Source organism: Lactuca virosa, chromosome 9 (genome assembly GCF_052849685.1).
Source record: "Lactuca virosa cultivar CGN04683 chromosome 9, Lactuca_virosa_CGN04683_v6, whole genome shotgun sequence".
Classification (NCBI taxonomy): Eukaryota; Viridiplantae; Streptophyta; class Magnoliopsida; order Asterales; family Asteraceae; genus Lactuca; species Lactuca virosa.
The window spans coordinates 238,755,211-238,773,509 of record NC_136434.1 but is presented as its reverse complement, the minus strand read 5'-3'; positions in this window follow the sequence as shown (position 1 = coordinate 238,773,509).

Below are 18,299 nucleotides of genomic sequence, written 5' to 3'. Positions count from 1 at the left end.
GTTTAGAGGCATTAAAGTTCGAATTGCCAAATTTTAATTGAGAAGTGACACAAAATATAATTCATTTGATTATATTACCAACTAGATATCAACATCATTACATTTCCATTCTTCCTGGATAATTCAACGGTTTTTTACAGATGCTTTTGGACGAAATTCATTATACATTTCAATAACATAAGTTTGGCAATAAAGTTCGACTTCCCAAATTTGAATTGAGAAGTGAAACTAAATATAATTCATTTAATTATATTACCAACTAGATATCAACATTATTTTATTGTCATTCTTCCTAGATAATTAAAAGGTTTTTACAGATGCTTTTGGACGAAATTCATTATACATTTCGATAACATAAGTTTAGAGGCATTAAAGTTCGACTTCCCAAATTTGAATTGAGAAGTGATACTAAATATAATTCATTTTATTATATTACCAACCGTTTATCAACGTTAGAACATTTTAATTCTTCCTAGCTAATTAAAAGGTTTTTACAGACGCTTTTGGACGAAATTCATTATACATTTCGATAACATAAGTTCAAATTATGCATGTATAATAGAGAAAACATAGACCAAAGCATTTAGGGTTGCATGTGCACCATAGGAGTGTTATAGTGCTCAAAACCCAACACATACTTCAACGCGTCCAAATTTGTCATCACCTTCCTGCACAATCAAAGCAGGCTTTGCGTTCACAACACTTTTCTTCCTAAGCTCCTCTATCTTTTGAAGATAGTAAGCTTCATCCTTTTCTGTTTCCTTCTTTTCACTTATTCTTCTCAGCATACACTCTTTGGCAAAATGATTCTTGCCATGGCAGTAATTGCAGTCATACCCTGAATCCCCTAGCAGTTTCTTCTCATGCTTATCTTCTTCCTTTTGAGAGTTCTTGAAGCTCTCTTCTCTATACTTCTCCGAACTGAAATTTCCCCGTCTGTTACTGGACTTGAATTGACCAAAGTTCTTTTTAATGAACTTTTTGGGATTAGACACCATCGGAGCATATTCCTCCTTGGTAAGTTCACTGTCCGAAAAGTCGGATTCAGAATCTTCTTCAGCAACCTTTTTTCCCTTCGCAACCAAGGCCAATGAACCCATACTAGAGACAAGCTTTAGATCATTCGTCACTTCATCTTCGTGGGATCTTAGGATACCTACAAGCTTTTCTAGAGAGTAGCTCTTTAACTGTTCATGAGCTTTCACTGTAGACACAACCGCTTTCCATTCGGACCTTAACCCATTCATGAACGTAACTTTTTTGCTTTATCTTTTCACGCCTGAGATTGTGTTTAAGCATCCTGCTTAATAGATGATTAAATCGATTGAATGTCTGATCCAATTTTTCTTATGGCTTTTAAACAAATGCTCAAAATTCAGAAAGAAGCAATGTTTGCACGAAGTGTTCCAAATCTGCATCACTTTAATAAAGCTCTTTCAACCTGTCCCATATCTCCTTCGCCGTTTCACATGCACTCACCAGACGAAATGTGTCTGGAGGAAGAGCAGACCCGATTATTCTCATTGCCTTGATGTTGCTGAACAACTTATCTTTTTTTGTCTTGAAGAATATCTTTATTTTCAACAAAGAATTACGTTGTAGTCGGCTTGAGTCTTGACGACCTTCCTTGTAGCCGTGTGAGAGAATGTCTTCTGTGTCATGGCTTCCCATATTAGGGTGCCATGTTCTTCAAGGCCAAGAACATAGGCTTCGAAGTGCAAGGCCCAGACTTCATACTCATTTGGGAAGAGGATTGGGATCCTGGTAGCAGATCTGATGCTATAGGATAGATTGGAAGAAAGAGTATGGGGATCTCTGTGCTGCATGATTTAAAGATTCACATAAACTTGTATAGAATCAGATGTGCATAATAATAAATGAGTTTAAGGTAAAACTAGGATGTAGATCTGACGTCTACAATCGATTGAAACGATGAAGACAACAAGACAGATCCAATAAAAACACAAACCCTAACAGGACTCGAGAGAAGATTAGTGTATGAGTTACACAATCTCCTGCTCTGATACCAATTGTAGAAATAATAAAACTTAAGATCGATAGATTCTAAATAGTAGAGTGAATCAAATAACAAGAGAAATGATCAAAGATGTGCCGAATGCTTAATATTATCAAAGCTTTAGAAGAGTTCAAGATTAAATTTTATGTAAAAGCTAAGTAGGGCAATACAATCGATCAACCCTAATGATACATGCATGCACATTAAATAGTCTAACCCTAGAAAACCACAAAGACAGATGGATAGACCCAACTCGTTATAAATGAGACTATTCTAGTACAAAACACTTTGACACATTACATTATTAACCCAACAGGAGGCACCAACACAACATGTCTAGACATTAAAATACGGGTGTTTTGGCTGAGAAACATGACGTGTTTTCCCCTCTGAAAATGACGTGTTGACAGCTGTGTGTCAAACCCTAATATTCTAGGGTTTATTCCCCTATTTAAGGATTATGGGGGCTAAGGCTTGTCCACCCTCAGCCTTCATCTGCCCTCTCAAGCTCAAGAAGAAACCCTAATCTTTTCCTCTCCCATTTGTGAATATAGTTGGTGTTTTAAAGGAAGAAAGTGAAAGAAGGAAGCAAGGTTTCAGCTAGCAAGCATCATAATTCAGTGTAGCACTCTCCTAGACCATTGTAAGTACTCAAGTCTCTATTTTTACCATTCATAGTCACTAGATCTTGAGTTATGTACCCTTTTTTCTTTGTTACGGGTTGATGCATGGAGGGATCTCATAAAGTTTGCAACTTTATGAATCTCCAGGTTAAGGAGACCTTGTGGTGACTTGGATCTGGTTCCAACCAAAGTTTTTATGCCATGCATAGAAAGTAGGTCATGAATTCCCTTTTTGACCTAATATGGGTTCAAGACATGCACTGGACATGCATGTCTTAAAAAACACAAATCTTTGGAATGGTTTAGGTGGTTGAACCAATTCTGGAAGGAGGGGACTTTGGACTTTTGGACATTCTTGTGATCCCAAAAGATAAAGTTGGAAACTTTATATTTCCTAACCGCATTCCTAGTGCAGATTTGAGCCTTGGTATTCTTGGGATCAAAAAGGTAGCTGAATATCTTAAGCTGTTGGGAATCTAGCGAACACAGCGCGTTGTCAAGCCAACACGGCGTGTTGGCTAAAGTTTTCCCATCTATAGAATTGTTAACGGAACACGATGTGGTAAGAAGGAAACACGATGTGTTGGGTCAATCTGGGTTGTTGACTTTCACTTTGACCAAGCTTTACCTTGAGGGTATTTTGGGTATTATTGGGTTTTGATGGAATTGGTCACATGGTGTTTGTAGGCATTTGAGTTGTGAGCTGAGATTCGGAGTCAGGCCTTATCAATTATGCACCGCTTGTGAGGTGATTCTTCCTCACTGTACTTTCGGGTCTAAGGCACCAAGGCCGACCCTTTGGTTTGATAATCTGATATTGCTGATATGCTGAGTATAGAATTGATATGCATGCTAGTCCTGATATGCTAGTGTTGATATGCTAGTCTGGTAGATTTGCAGGACTACTTGTGATACTATCTGTTTATCTGAATATGTTATTATCTGTTATATGTCGACATATTGCGCGGGTTGGGTTGAGGTCGTACTGTCTCGTGTTGTAGCCAACAAACCCAAGAGCATGCCAGATATGAGCTGAGGGCCGGGGAGGGCATGCCAGACTCATACTAAGGGCTTATGAGCATTCCAGATATGAGCTGAGGGTCGGGAAGGGCGTTCCGGACTCGTACTGAGGGCTTTGTGGCAATCAGTCCGAGGACTGATCAGGCCGGGGAGCAAGCCATACATAAGCTGTAGACCCAGGGGGCATACCAGACTTATGTTGTGGGCTCAGGGGTAATCCAGTTTGTTAGTTGTAGACCCATTGCATGTTGTTATTATACTTGTGCTATTTGTTATGTATTGGTAGTTTGGGGGAAATTCACTAAGCTTTGGGCTTACAGTTTTGGATTATGTTTCAGGTACCTCATAGGATCGTGGGAAGGTGAAGGTGTGATTGTGCACCCCCTCATATTGTGTTTTATGATTTTGGGAAAAACTCTGATGTTTAAACTATTTTGAAAACTACAATGTAAACAATTATGATTTTTGGTTGGTTGAAAAAGTTTAAATTTTATGAATTTTTACGAATGTTACAACTTGGTATCAGAGCCTTGGTTTGGGTTAATTGGAGGAACACTCATGTGAATCCAGTCTCAAACTAAAGAAAAAGATTTTCAAAATGATTTTCAAATGGTTTTCAAAATAATCAACGAGGATACGATGTGTACGATAAGTTGGAGCCAGTAAGCGACCCCTGAATTACCAAACTGTTATTTGATATTGTGATATGTTAGAACAGAATGCTAGTGATAGGCTAGGGATCTTCAGGTTTTGCATGATAGAGTTGCCTGATTATATGATGCCTGATAGTGTAGGGTTTTTATCTGATGGAATTGACATCATTACTGTAGTTGCTTAGTGTATGCATTATGGTTATAGATAACTAAGATCTTATAGCGTAACAATGTTTGGTTTGACCTTATTTCCTGTTATTGTTTGATGAAGGGCTTTGGGTAGGATAAGATATTAGAATGTCTATAGGGTCCTGCGTTATGTATGGCTAGCGTACACGAGTGTTGCAGGGTTGGTGGAAGTTTCATGGATGAGTCACGTGGGGTCAGTCGACCAATTTTGAGATATATATAACATTCCTATAGGGTATGAGGATTGAGTGTATGAGTATGCTAGAAAGTATTGTTAGGGTGTTGTGATGACTCTCTGAGACAACTACGGGTAGGTGTGGAAGGTAGTATGGCCCCGTACTACTGAAAAGCATAAGACCCGTACGCATAATAGAGAAGTTGCAGCCCCTAGGGATTTGTTGGGAGTTGGTTCCCCGTTATGATATGCATATTATCTGATATTTTCCTGATGTATTTTTCAGTATGGTGACTGCAAGATGAGTTGAGATCGGATCCGGATCGGGATTTGGAGCTGACAGGCAGATTAGATCAGATGAGTTGGATGCCAGGATTAGGAGGATTCTCCATGAGTAGGTTGTGGCCATTATCCGAGATCAGATACAAGAGATATTTGGGTCTATTAAGACTGCGATGATGGAGTTCTTTGATGCAGATACACAGCCATTGCTGAGACTGCAGCTGATGCTGCCTCTGCAACCATGGCCGCTACGGGTGTTGGACCGGTCAGGTTTTTTAGTATCGGGACTTCGATAATATAAAGCCCCCGACTTTCGATGGGTTGCAGGAACTGATCATCGCCATGAGGTGGCTATCTGATGTGGAGGGATGTTTATTCACTTGCTTGTGCCCTGCTGACTAGAAGGTCAGGTGTGCTCTGAACTTTCTGAGGACCGGAGCAAAGGATTGGTGGAGGCTCGCTACCAGTTCCTATTCTTCTGAGCAAAGAGCTATTGTGACTTGGTAGCGGTTTTTAGAGATGTTCCGCTCCCGATATGTTCCGCTGGTGGAGCGAGAGAGGTTGGCCCAGGAGTATCTGGACTTGAGGCAGGGTACTGAGACGGTGATGAAGATCACTAAGATCTTCACAGAGAGGTCTATGTTCTGCCCTGAGTTTGTGTAACACCCGGTTCCTGGTACATATTTAAATTCAAGTAAGTTTATGTTTTGCTCTGGGACTCGGCGAGTTGGAGGCCCAACTCGTCGAGTAGAATCGATATTTACCGGGAAGTTTAATGATCTACTCGACGAGTCGCGATACCGACTCGACAAGTAGAAGCTGTCGGGATGAAACCGTAATGTTTGGGGTTTGCACCCTATTAAAACAACTTATAATGCCCCAACACAGCCTCCATTGTTCCTCCCAACCCAGAGAAAGCCCTAACTCGAACCCTAAGCCTCTTTTGAGTGTTTTTGAGCTTTTTGGTGACTTTTGTGCGCATTTGAAGCTGGAAGAGAAGGAGGAAGCTTGGGAGTTCAAGTGGATGCTTGTAGATTCAGAGGATTTGCTTCATTCTCAGTTTATTCAAGGTAAAAAGCTTGAACCTTGACCATCTATCTCTTAGATCTTGTTTTGGGCTATTTTCTACCCCTTTTTATGAGTTGAGAAGTTATAGTCGGATTTTGTGAGTGTGTTTGGAGTTACACTTCAGAGCAGGAACCATTGAGGGTTCCCATAGCATAAAGGTGCCAACTTTATGGCCACGAGATACCCATGCTTCTTATATACCTCTTTTTATGGATTTTGAGCCAAAAACCCCCATGCATGGACGTCAAGATTGAAACTTTACGTATAAAATGGACCCTAGGAGGTCAGATCTATGGTTTTGATGCATTAAGACTCATTATAATCGACTGAATAGTTTTGGACAAAGAGGGAATCGACGAGTCGCTTGGGTGACTCGGCGAGTCGGGTCGTGTTTTCTCCCAAATGTTTTTTGGAAATGGCCTTTGGTTGAGTGGAAGGAACACTCAACCTGTTAGGGGTCCGTGATGGACTTGAAGATCAAAGAACTCGACGAGTTCAAGGCAATGTGCCAACCGCATGAAGAAGGACTCGACGAATTCAAGGATGAACTCGGTGAGTCATAGACTGAACACCTTCATATGGATGAAGTTGAACTCGACGAATTCAAGGACGAACTCGGCGAGTCGATTAAAGACAATTTGATGTGTTGTTGAAGGCGAACTCGTCAAGCTATTGCTAGACTCGACGAGTAGGGACGGGATTGTGGCATTTTGTGGGCATGGGGACTCGACGAGTTGGTGGACCAACTTGGTGAGTCTGGTCAACCAGATGTTGACTTTGACCAAAAGTTGATTTTGACCAGGGTTTTGACTTTGACTCTGACTTGGACTTGAGTGACCCTTGTAAGGGTCACGAGTATGAATTGATAACTTAGAAAAGTTGTCGTGTAGGGATTTAGGAGTCGAGGAGAGTCAATTTTCACGCCAAGGACAGTGCAGATACTACACGACATTGAGGTGAGTTACCTTCCAGTAGAAGTGGGTCTAAGGCACCAAGGCCGGCCTGCTAGTAGTTGATTACAGTTAAGATGATTGTCTTTGTGATGATTGTCTGTTTGTTATTACTTGATGTGTTCTATGTGCCAGTATGATATGTTCTATGTGATAGTGGTAGTAGGGGGGATAGTCCTCCGATTCGGTCGTTAGGGCCGAAGGATAGGTCGGACACCCCAGTTATGTCTGACAACATGATTATGATATGTTATTATGTGGTAGTAGTAGGGGGTGAAATAGTCCCTGTGACCGGGTGAGATAGACCGGAGGGTAGGCAGGCACCCTAGAATGGCCTGACACGGGTAGGTCAACACCCCAGAATGGCTTGACATGGGTAGGTCAGCACCCTAGAATGGCTTGACATGGGTAGGTCGGGCACCCCAGAACTGCGCGACAGTATGTATGTTGTATGGCATGTGGTATGATGGGGGAACTCACTAAGCTTCGTGCTTACAGTTTTTAGTTTTGGGTTTCAGATACCTCTTTAGCTAAGGGGAAGGAGTCGGCATAGTAGCAGCACATCGCACACACATGATTTCCGCTTTGAAAACCCTGGGATTGTACTTTGACGTTTTACTATTTGATGTTATAGTTTTCGAGACTTCTGATTTGTGACTTGATGTTTAGAAATGAAAATAATGATGTTTTCCGTAAACTATTTTTACAAGTAATATAATTAAACAAAAATTTTTGGGTCTCGATTTTGGGATGTTACAAGTTGGTATCATAGCCTTGATTTGAGGGATTCGGGCACACCTTCGGGGGTGTATGGACTCAAATCGAGGGCTTGGAAGATTTTTACAAGAAAAATAGTTTTCTAGAATTTAAAATAATGAGTTTTGAGAGAGATCAATATGTGTGATGCGCGCGACCGGCCGAGCTCAAGTAAGTTTTCCCCAAGATGCCCATACATGATATGTTATTTTATATGATACGATTATGAGAACTGCATGCTAGATTAGGGCTAAGGATGTAGGAAGGATGCCTTATATGCCTATTGAATGAGCTTATGGAGCTATATGCTAGGGCTGGTTAGTCAGCAGTATGATGGCCTGATTAGGTTATGCTTGGTTATGGTTACTCGATGCACGAAAGCTGCTTGCTTTGTGCTTATAGGGGTTCTAGTTAGCTTTAACTAACTAGTAAGCGGATATGTAATAGTATTCACAAGCTAGTTAGGGAAGGATGGTAGGGACTCATTGTGCAGCTGATGGCGGAGAGTAGGTCAGAGAGTGCCCTAGGACAAGCCTAGGATGAGGTTAGTTTGGAAAGCAGTATTAGTAAGAGGGACTTGGTGAAGTCGAATCAATCCTTGAGAAAAGTACGGATAGATGTGGAAGGTAGTATGGGCCCGTACTACTGGAAGCAGAGGATCCGTACTCGAATCAAGGAGGGCTAAGATTGTACCAGGGAGCTTGGAGAGTGTGTGAGACCTCTCGAGAGTATGTATGACCTTGACGTTTGTGACAACCCGAAACTTTTTCCATTTCTGTTACGCATTTTCCGTTAATGAAATTTCACATCTGTTAACCTTTCCGTCAAAATTTTGGTTTAATAAAATAATCTAGTTATATTTAATTAAATTATTTTACAAGTCGGAACCAAAAATAGCGCGGAAACCCGAAAATCTCGAGAAAACAACATTTTCGGTCTAAAATGGGATTACGACCGTAAACTAGTTACGGCCGTAAACTCGTTTACGGCCGTAAACTGGTTTACGACCGTAAACTCCGTTTACGGTCAGTGACGAGTGGACCCCACTTTCACCCTATAAATACGATACCTCCGACTTCAGGACGTTTCTGGCCGCATTCTCTCCTCCTCTCTCTAAGAAACTCCAACCGTAAACACTCAAAATCGCATTTAAACTCCGGGAAACGTCGAAAAACACCGTTTGGAGCTCTGTGGAACGTCTGGAATCACTCATCCCGTCGAAATCAGCATCCAAACACCATTTTCCGAGTTTACGGCCCAATCTTCAAAGACCATAAATTCTGTTCTTGAGTTTACTGCCGTAAACTCGCCAATCTTCAGAAACTGTAAACTCGTGTTCAAAAACCGTAAACTCGTGTTTACGACCGTAAACTCGTGTTCACGGCCGTAAACACCCTTCTGGTGGTACATTTGGCTGAAAACCCATTTCTTCGATTCAAGCAAGTCTCGGTAACACTCCTCAACCGAATTGAAGTGTTTTCTGACACTTTATCTAACGAAATCACTAATTTGGATATATATATGTACTTATTCGGCAATAGGATTTCGTTAAGTGTCACGTGCATCAGCTCGGGAATCTTCACCTCAGTCAACGATTTCACGCACCAACAGTGAGTTCATACCCCTACATTTTTCTGTATTTTTAATGTTTTCAGGGGGGAATACAAGCTAAACATAAACGTTTTCAAAACTCATGCAATTCTCATACTTTAACCCTTTTGTACTGTGTTGAGCATAAGGGACGTTTTCACTAAAATTACATAGTTTTCCGGATTCGCTATACACTACATTATACATGCAAACTATAATCGGTATAGTTTGGGATTACTCTAAAAACTTATCAAGCATAGAAACTTTCTCTACTAAACATATGCACTGGAACAGAAACCGTTTACAGTTTAAATCACTGTTTTATCATGATTTTCATAACTATAATTTATCACTATACGCGGTATACATTCGGATTTTCACTATGGTAGAATGCTACTGCATTACATGTAAAGTAGATTGTACAATACTGTGAGGTGCTACTTCACTACTGTACCCTTAGGTGTACATGGATAAATCCTACCACTGTATAACCAGAGTCTCCTGGAGGGAGAGCGTGAGGTTTGTGAATAGATCTATTCGGGACTGACAATCCCACATCTGGACTGCTAGCTACAGTTTGGCGGGCACGCCTGAGATGTACAAATGTCATTTAACATCGACGCCTGAAGAACGTTGGAAAGGTCACTAGTCACATCAAGCATGGGTATACGACTCACATTATGTATAAACCACCTTTAGTTTACCAACCTGGTTTTCTTCAGTAGTTTTACTTACACCAGATAGAACTAAACACACTATGCATACTGGCCGAGCCAGGGTTTTCAAAACCGAATCATTTATGCTACGGTTTTACATTTAAATACATATACTTCATGATTAGCTTTAGATAGTTACACGAAGAAGTATTTTTGCATATCGCTACGAATTTTCAGAAACAAACAGTCATGGTTGTATACGAAATCGATAACACTACGTTTTTCACAAAAGAAAATATCGGATTTTCTTGAGACTACACAAATCATTTCGACTCGTTCATCAACAAGCTTTCATTACAAATTACTGCTTATGAACTCACCAGCTTTATGCTGATATTTTTCAAACTGCTTGCATTCTCAGGAAATCAGTAGACAGGTACTTGCTGGATTTTCGAGGAACCGAAGCGTTTAGAGTTTTTAAGTTTTTATTATGCAAAACAATTGGATGTAATTCAAATTGAGTTTCAAATAGATGTAAACGTTTTTTTATTCAAGTATTCACTGTAATGGTTGTGTTGCTATGATTGTTGTTATTCATTGGTTGTGATGCTATATATGACGTCCTCCGCCCCGGAATGTTTCCGCCAACGGTTTCGGGGTGTGACAGATTGGTATCAGAGCTCAGAAGTATCTACGGAAGGAGTGCCATGCGTTCCTAGCTCATGTTGTTGACGAAACGCAGAAATTTAAAGACCTCGAGAGCATCCCCGAAGTCTGTAACTTTCCTGATGTCTTTCCTGAAGATCTCCCAGGAATCCCTCCCGAGCGTCAAGTTGAGTTTCGTATCGACTTTATCCCCGGAGCTACTCCTGTAGCTAAATCTCCATACTGTTTAGCGCCAGCGGAAATGCAAGAATTATCCAGTCAGTTCAATGAGCTGATCAGCAAAGGATTCATAAGGCCGAGTTCCTCACCCTGGGGAGCTCCGATCTTATTCGTGAAAAAGAAAGATGGATCCTTTCGGATGTGCATTGACTACCTAGAGCTGAATAAGCTTACCATCAAAAACCGATATCCCTTACCCAGAATCGACAATCTCTTCGACCAACTTCAGGGAGCCAGTTATTTCTCAAAGATCGATCTAAGATCAGGGTACCATCAGCTGCGAGTTCATGATAATGATGTGCCCAAAACAACATTCCGAACTCGCTATGGGCACTACGAGTTTGTAGTAATGCCCTTTGGTCTAACTAACGCACTGGCATCATTCATGGACCTGATGAACCGGGTGTGTCGTCCTTTCTTAGACAAGTTCGTGATTGTGTTCATCGACGACATACTTGTCTATTCGCGGAGTGAGGACGACCATAAACAACACTTAAGGCAGGTATTGGAAACGTTAAGGGCAGAAAAGCTATACGCGAAATTTTCGAAATGCGAATTCTGGATCAGGAAGGTGAATTTCCTTGGGCACGTGATTAGCAAGGAAGGAATACACGTGGACCCTTCCAAGATTAAGGCGATTGAGAACTGGTCTGCACCAAAGACACCCACAGAAATCTGATAGTTCTTGGGTTTCGCGGGCTATTATCGCAGGTTCATCCAGAACTTCTCCAGAATCGCTAAGCCTTTAACTACCCTGACGCAAAAAGGGGTAACCTTTAGTTGGGGAGTCAAGCAAGACACTGCGTTCCAAACATTGAAGCAGGCCCTATCCAGCGCGCCTATCTTGTCCCTGCCCGAAGGGACAGAAGACTTCGTTGTCTACTGTGATGCATCCAATCAGGGCCTCAGATGTGTTCTCATGCAGAGAGGAAAGGTTATCGCCTATGCCTCAAGACAGTTGAAAACACATGAAGTCAATTACACAACTCACGATATGGAGTTGGGAGCAGTGGTCTTTGCGTTAAAGATCTGGAGACATTATCTTTACGGAACCAAGTGCACTATCTTCACCGACCATAAGAGCTTGCATCACATCTTTAATCAGAAAGAGTTAAACATGAGACAACGACGATGGGTTGAGCTACTCAGTGACTACGAGTGCGAAATTCGCTACCATCCCGGCAAGGCCAACGTGGTAGCAGACGCCCTCAGTCGAAAGGAGTATTCAGGGCGTAAGGTGAAGGCACTAACAATGACCATCCATTCCCATCTATCCGTGCAAATCAAGGAGGCTCAGCTGGAAGCCTTAAAACCTAAGAACGTGACAGACGAAGCTTTGCGGGTAATGGACAAGAACTTGGAGGTCAAAGGAGACGGAGGGTACTATTTCATGAACCGAATCTGGACCCCAAAGTTCGGTGGTTACAGAGAGATTGTCATGAATGAGGCTCACAAGACAAAATACTCCGTTCACCCAGGTTCGGATAACCAGAGTCTCCTGGAGGGAGAGCGTGAGGTTTGTGAATAGATCTATTCGGGACTGACAATCCCACATCTGGACTGCTAGCTACAGTTTGGCGGGCACGCCTGAGATGTACAAATGTCATTTAACATCGACGCCTGAAGAACGTTGGAAAGGTCACTAGTCACATCAAGCATGGTTATACGACTCACATTATGTATAAATCACCTTTAGTTTACCAACCTGGTTTTCTTCAGTAGTTTTATTTACACCAAATAGAACTAAACACACTATGCATACTGGCCGAGCCAGGGTTTTCAAAACCGAATCATTTATGCTACGGTTTTACATTTAAATACATATACTTCATGATTAGCTTTAGCTAGTTACATGAAGAAGTATTTTTGCATATCGCTACGAATTTTCAGAAACAAACAGTCATGGTTGTATACGAAATCGATAACACTACGTTTTTCACAAAAGAAAATATCAGATTTTCTTGAGACTACACAAATCATTTCGACTCGTCCATCAACAAGCTTTCATTACAAATTACTGCTTATGAACTCACCAGCTTTATGCTGATATTTTTCAAACTGCTTGCATTCTCAGGAAATCAGTAGACAGGTACTTGCTGGATTTTCGAGGAACCGAAGCATTTAGAGTTTTTAAGTTTTTATTATGCAAAACAATTGGATGTAATTCAAATTGAGTTTCAAATAGATGTAAACGTTTTTTTTATTCAAGTATTCACTGTAATGGTTGTGTTGCTATGATTGCTGTTATTCATTGGTTGTGATGCTATACATGACGTCCTCCGCCCCGGAATGTTTCCGCCAACGGTTTCGGGGTGTGACAACGTTTATGTGTTTATTTCAGAATGGTGGTTACGCGTCATGGAGCAGGAGGTTTAGGGTCTGGATCAGGATTAGGATCAGGCTCGGGTGCAGGATCCGAGCAGGTTGATGACGGGCTACGCGAGTTCATCGCGTCTGAGATCGCGAGAGGTATCCTTGAGTCGACCCTGGTCATTTTTAGGTCGATCAAGGAAGGGATTGTTGAGCTGATGGAGGATCGCCTCCGTGCATTCAGGAGTGACTTGACGTCCATCCAGTGAGGGACGCACACACTGTCCTTCAAGGACTTTAGGTGGAGTGGTGTGCCAGACTTTCACGGGGCGAAGGACCCCATTACTGCCAGGAGATGGATCGCAGACATCGACTCTGCGCAGTTGACGAGCTTCTGCCCGGAGGGGTCGAAGGTTCACTTTGATGTGGGTTGTTTGAGAGACAGAGCTAGGGATTGGTGGGAGTCGGTTGGTGACTCACTGGGAGCCCCAACCATCGAGGCTATAACTTGGTTGGACTTTGCGACCAGGTTCAGGGCGGAGTTTGCGCTAGCTGTGGAGCTTCAACAGCTGGCCAGTGAGTTTCTTGACATGAGACAGACTACAGAGACAGTGGCGGAGATCACCGCCAAGTTCCGAGAGAGGGCCTATTTGGTACCTCAGTATGCAGGGGATGAGGAGATGCGGAAGACTTGCTATCATGATATGTTGAGAGCTGATATTCGGGAGCATGTCAGCTACTCAGCCTGCCCGACCCTGGAGTCTATGATTGCTAGGGCGAGGGAGAGGGAGATTAATTTAGAGCACCTCAGGAAGAGGAAGGAAAAGATGAAGTAGGTTACTGGGGTTTCGAGGAAGAAACCCAAGGGATCCGACGCTAGGCCGAAGGGCCAGCCGGGCCAGAGCCGCTGCAGGAAATACGGCAGGCCGCATGAGGGAGCTTGTAGAGCGGGATCGTCAGGCTGCTACAAGTGCGGCAAGACGGGGCACTTTGGCAGGGATTGTACTGCGCCTGCCCCCACTGTTCAGACGTTAGACCTGATTTGCTATCATTTCAATCAGAGGGGCCATAAAAAGGCCAACTGTCCTAGGCTGACAGCAGCAGCAGCGCCAGTAGTGGCGCCAAATCCAGCGACTACTCAGGTTATGGATGGCCGGAAGGTCAAGTCAGAGGCTCGAGTGGTGAGGAGCCGAGCTTTCCAATTGACAGCCGAGGAGGCACGCCCCGCACCCGATGTGATCACGGGTATGATTTCTTCTATCTAGATTTTATTATATGTCGCTTGTGATATTGATATGCCATGTTATATGTTTGTTTAGGATCGTTCCATGTGAACGGTATCCCAATTCAGGTGTTGTTTGATTCGGGTGCTACCCGGTGATTTGTCTCTGTTACGCTTAGCAAGAGGTTCTCTGAGTCTTCAGGCATGTTGGATTTCCCTGTAGAGGTCGAGATTGCAGACGACCGATTAGTTCGAGTAGCGGAGGTTTTCAAGGATTGTCTCTTGCGGTTGTTCGAAGAGCGCTAGTTGGTAGACTTGGTTCCCATACCATTGTGGGGGAACAAGGTTATTATAGGTATGGATTGGTTGAGCCCCAATGGGGCAGTGATCGACTGTGCACAGCAGTTGGTCCGGTTCAGGACCCCAAGTGGGGGAGAGCTGGTGATTCAGGGCGAGAGGCCACATCATGGACCAACTTTATGTTCAGCAGCGAGAGCTAGGCGCTATCTCCAACAGGGGTGCGTAGGGTATGTCGCCTATGTCTTGGATACCCGAGAGGCGGGTAAGGCGACAGTGAGTGATGTACCGGTGGTACAAGAGTACGCGGATGTATTTCCAAAGGAGCTGCCTGGGATACCTCCGGAGAGGCAGGTAGAGTTCAGGATTGACCTAGTCCCTGGTGCGACTCCAATAGCTAAGGCACCGTATCGGTTGGCTCCTCCTGATATGCAGGAGTTGTCTACACAGTTGCAGGAGCTGTTAGACAAGGGATTCATCAGACCGAGCAGTTCACCCTGGGGAGCCCCGATTCTATTTGTGAAGAAGAAGGACGAGTCGCATCGGATGTGTATAGATTACCGGGAGTTGAATAAGGTAACGATGAAGAACCGTTACCCACTCCCGAGGATTGATGATCTCTTTGACCAGCTTCAGGGAGCATCGTGGTTCTCCAAGATTGATATGCGTTCAGGTTATCATCAGATGAGGGTCAGAGAGGAGGATGTGCAGAAGACTGCTTTTCGGACGCGATATGGTCACTATGAGTTGATGGTGATGCCCTTCGGGCTAACCAATGATCCTGCCACATTCATGGATCTCATGAACCGCGTGTGCAGACCAATGTTGGATCGGTTTGTGATAGTTTTCATTGATGACATCTTGGTTTATTCCAAGATGAAGGAGCAGCATGAGGAGCACTTGAGAGAGTTGTTGGAGACTCTGAGGAGGGAGAGCTTGTATGCCAAGTTCTCCAAGTTTGAGTTCTGGTTGTACGAAGTGTAGTTTCTGGGGCATCTTGTCAACCAGAACGAAATTTCGGTCGACCCGGCCAAAGTGGAGGCCGTGATGAGGTGGGAGGTTCCGAGGTCTCCATCTGAGATTAGGAGCTTCCTGGGACTGGCAGGTTATTATCGGAGATTCATTCAGGACTTCTCCAAGATAGTCGTGCCTTTGACCCGGTTGACAAGGAAAGTTGTGGTCTTTCGTTGGGGGCCTGAGCAGCATGCCGCATTTGAGACACTGAGACAGAGATTGTGCGAGGCGCCAATCTTAGCCCTGCCAGAGGGCATGGATGATTTTGTGGTGTATTGCGATGCGTCCGATATTGATGCAGAGGAGACATGTTATCGCCTACGCTTCGAGGCAGCTGAAGCCTCGTGAGGCGAACTATCCGACACATGACTTAGAGTTGGGGGCAGTTGTTTTCGCCCTCAAGATTTGGCGTCATTACCTCTATGTGGTCCGTTGTACCATTTACACGGACCATAAGAGTTTGAGGTACCTCATGGATTAGCCAAATCTGAATATGAAGCAGCGTCGATGGCTAGATGTGGTGAAGGATTACGATTGTGAGATCCTCTACCACCCGGGGAAGGCCAATGTCGTGGCCGATGCGCTTAGCCACAAGGCAGTGCCGATCAGAGATATCTGCTCGAGGATGACCGTGGTGACGCCGCTGTTGGAGCAGATTCGAGAGGCCCAACAAGAGGCTATGAAGGAGGAACATAGTTAAGAGTGAGCGTATTGTGGGTCAGGTTTCCTCCTTCGATTATGACAGTCGTGGATTGTTGACACTACACCGAAGGGTGTGGGTCCCATATCATGGAGGTGTGCGCCAGGTATTGATGGAGGAGGCACACAAATCCAGGTTTTCCATCCATTCCGGGGCAACAAAGATGTACATGGATCTTCTTCTTGATTATTGGTGGCCATGCATGAAGCGGGATGTAGCTTGGTATGTTGAGAGATGCCTGACTTGCAGGAAGGTCAAGGCTGAGAATCAGAGGCCCCACGACAAGACCCATCCATTGGGTATTCCGCTGTGGAAATGGGAAGATATCACTATGGATTTCATCACGAAGCTTCCCATGACCGCATGGGGAGTGGACTCGATTTGGGTCATCGTGGATCAGTTGACCAAGAGCGCCCATTTCATCCCGATTCAGGAGAGCATTTCGGCCGAGAAGTTGGCCGACATATATATCAGAGAGGTAGTGGCTCGGCACGGGGTGCCAGTTTCAATGATTTCCGACAGAGATGTGCGGTTCACTTCCAGATTCTGGAAGAAGTTTCATGACGAGCTGGGTACTCGTCTGCACTTTAGCACCGCTTTTCACCCATAGACGGATGGTCAAAGTGAGCGACCCATCCAGACCCTGGAAGATATGCTGCGGGTGTGTGTTTTAGACTTCGGAGGTAGTTGGGATACTTACCTTCCTTTGGCAGAGTTTTCCTATAATAACAGTTATCACGCTAGTATCGACCATCCTCCCTTCTAGATGTTGTACGGGAGGAAGTGCAGGACCCCGGTATGCTGGGGTGAGGTTGTCCAGAGGGTTCATGGGGAGTACCGAAGTGGTACTCAAGACTAAGGAGAGGATCCAGCAGGTGCGGAGCAGGCTTCAGACTGCTCAGAGTCGGTAGAAAAGTTATGCCGACAAGCGTCGTTCGGACCTGGAATTCCAGGTCGGGGATATGGTGCTCCTGAAGGTGTTGCCATGGAAAGGCGTCATTCGGTTCAGGAAGCGGGGTAAGTTGGGCCCCAGGTACATTGGAGCTTTCAGGGTTGTAGCTCGGGTGGGAAAGGTGGCATATAGACCGGATCTGCCAGCCGAACTCAGTCAAATTCACAGTACTTTTCATGTCTCCCAGCTGCGGAAGTGTCTGGTAGACGATTCGGTAGTGGTGCCTTTAGAGGATATTCAAGTGGATGACAGCCTGAACTATATTGAGCGACCAGTAGCTATCCTTGACAGGAAGTCGATGGATCTGAGGAACAAGAGGGTGGAGCTGGTGAAGGTGCAATGGCAGCACTGCAAGGACTCGGAATGGAACTGGGAGCCGGAGGGCGAGATGAGGGAGCACTACCCCGAGCTTTTTCCGGATTCAGCAGCAGACTTCGAGGACGAAGTCTAAAATAAGCGGGGGAGATTTGTAACACTCGGTTCCTGGTACATATTTAAATTCAAGTAAGTTTATGTTTTGCTATGGGACTCGGCGAGTTGGAGGCCCAACTCGTCGAGTAGACTCGATATTTACCAGGAAGTTTAATGATCTACTCGACGAGTCGGGAGACCGACTCGACGAGTAAAATCTGTCTAGATGAAACCTAATATTTGGGGTTTGCACCCTATTTAAGCAACTTATAACGCCCCAACACAGCCTCTATTGTTCCTCCCAACCCAAAGAAAGCCCTAACTCGAACCCTAAGCCTCTTTTGAGTGTTTTTGAGCTTTTTGGTGACTTTTGTGTGCATTTGAAGTTGGAAGAGAAGGAGAAAGCTTAGGAGTTCAAGTGGAAGCTTGTAGATTCAGAGGTTTTGCTTCATTCTCAGTTCATTCAAGGTAAAAAGCTTGAACCTTTACCATCTATCTCTTAGATCTTGTTTTGGGCTATGTACTACCC